This window comes from Rattus rattus, chromosome 4 (assembly GCF_011064425.1).
Source record: "Rattus rattus isolate New Zealand chromosome 4, Rrattus_CSIRO_v1, whole genome shotgun sequence".
Classification (NCBI taxonomy): domain Eukaryota; kingdom Metazoa; phylum Chordata; class Mammalia; order Rodentia; family Muridae; genus Rattus; species Rattus rattus.
The window spans coordinates 170,617,413-170,619,856 of record NC_046157.1 but is presented as its reverse complement, the minus strand read 5'-3'; the positions used below and the strand labels follow the sequence as shown (position 1 = coordinate 170,619,856).

Below are 2,444 nucleotides of genomic sequence, written 5' to 3'. Positions count from 1 at the left end.
ATGCCCAAGAGTGGTATAGATAGATTATGTATTTGATCTGTTTAGAGCCTGTTAGGAACCTCTACATTGATTTCAATGGTGGCTCCCCCAGATTGTACTCTATCAGCAGAGAGAATATGTACCTCTTACTGTACACCTAAGCCAGTGTTTTCTTCACTTAAAAAAGGACTTTTAGCCATTATAATGACAGAAACGATACACCTTATAATCATATATATATGTATATATATGTATATATATGTATGTATGTGTGTGTGTATGTGTGTGTGTGCGTGTGTATGACATTTAAAAATACATTTCAGTGATTTTTTTTTTCTTACTTTGAGAATTCGTTTTAGGCTTATGCCAATTTTTAATTGGAAAAATCCCTTGGTATTTTAGGTGAGATATTTGCATATTCAAGAAATTAATACTCTATCAGATGGATGGTTTATATTCATATAGTTTTCTCCAATCTCCTTATTTATTTAAATGATGGCAAGCTTTGTGTAATGAAACATTGTGGTTGTAAGAGGCCCAATATATCGTTGGTTGTCATGCCTGTGTGACTGGAGTCGGTGGGGTCCTATTCAGAAAGTACATCACTGTGTCTATAGCTTGCAGCACATTACATACTGCCCCAGCTTCTCTTGTCAAAGGTGCTTTCTTTTCTCCGATGCATATTGTTAATTTCCGTCCATGAGTGGCTGTAAGAACGTGAATGTGTATGTGTGTTCTTAGTTACATTCCAATTGCCAGTGTGTCTGGATTTAAACAATGCCACGTTGCTCTTCATTACCACAGCTCTGCAGTATAGCTAGCATTCTGTGGTGACAGCAGCTCCAGCAGTATCATTTTGGCAAGCAAGTATGACTTCCTGTGATTGTCATGCAGATTTCTTCTCGTTATTCACCACAGAGTCCTGCCTAATCTTTATGCCATTACAAACTGCCTCATCTCTACTCTCCTTGATGAGTAAGAACTAATACCTCAGTTTCCTGGACTTAAAAGATGGCCAAGGCAGTTGATCGCACTAAGTTTCCTAACTTACTGTAGCTTACTTTTTATTCTCTTTTCTAATGTCAAATGCCTATGACATGACATTCTGTGTTCATTAACTGATCATGCAGATTTATAGCCATAAACATGCTTATCTTGGAAACAGTCTACCTAGCAGTACTTTTTTTTTTTTTTTTATTGTTCAGTACTATTTTGCTGAGTCTTTTGCGTTTACATTTGAAATGAGATTCTTCTCTTCCATTTCTGTGAAGAATTTCATGGGTGTTTTGGTGTTGGATCTCTATATTGCTTTTAGTAAAATGGTGATTCTCCAAGGAAGCCCTATCAAATTGTGTACATAGGAGGTTATTCCTTCTTCTGGTACCTTCTTCAGTTTCATTTATCACTATCTTAAAGTTTTCATTGCATAAGATTTCACTTCATTGGTTAGATATATTCCACTATATATTTAAGATTATTGTAAACGGAAATTTCTTTCATTGTATTTGTCATGGGCATAGAAAAGCACTATTAATTTTAAAAATATTACTATATTTGCTATTATTTTTATCTTGTGTCCATGAGTATATTGTCGCAGCATAGGTCTGTGCCCCTCGAGGGCATTGTGTATGCTGGGAATCGAACTTAGATCCTCTGCAAGACCAGTCAATAATCACAACCAAAGCGCCATTTCTCTAGTCCCATGGTCACTCAATTTTATATTTTCACTTCTACCTCGATATTTTGATCCACGAACTTATCAGCTGTGTATATTTTCTGTTGAAGCATTTAGATAGATTATGTGTAAAATCACCTCATCTGTGAGTAAAGATACTTTGGTTTCTTTCTTTCCTGTTTAGATTTATTTTTTTCCCTTCTTGACCTTCTTACAAATAAAACTTATTGCGGTTCTTTAAATACTGAATACAATACAAAATGTAATTAGATTTTTAACAGCCTTTCTTGAGTTATGGAGTAAGGTTCTCCTGGTATAATTGTGGTATCTTTAAATTCATTTTATTTTGAATTTCTTAAGGGAAAAGTGAAAAATCAGTCCCCTACTACAATGAATCGTGCAGTTGAATTTCATACAAATGGGGAAATTGCATTAGTCAGCCTACACTACATACAGTGGATGAGCCTCACCATGAAAATCCCATCTTTCTGATCATGGTTTCACCCCTACCAGGTAATATATATACATTCGTATGTATATACATGTAGAAATGTATATACATATGCAAAAATTAAGAATATGAATACTCATATTGCTACAGTCTTTTGAAATAAGGTTGTGAATAAATTTCACTATGTATTTGATTTGCTCATAATTATGTGTGTGATGTTCCTTTCTGCTCCTAAATTTTATACAAAGCCTATCAAGTATACAAAGATTTTAATGCTTGCTGTTTGTGACTGCATTTTTATATTAATACTGCATTTAATCAATATTTACCCAAACTAAA

The 2,444-nt window shown here is 34.2% G+C and overlaps 1 non-coding gene across 1 annotated transcript; it reads right to left on the bottom strand.

Moving 5' to 3' along the window:
- Window positions 1-2,010: 2,010 nt before the first annotated feature.
- LOC116899925 lies at window positions 2,011-2,174 on the bottom strand. The gene has a single exon (XR_004387895.1). It is a non-coding gene; the product is annotated as a U1 spliceosomal RNA (small nuclear RNA).
- Between the last annotated feature and the right edge of the window lie 270 nt (window positions 2,175-2,444).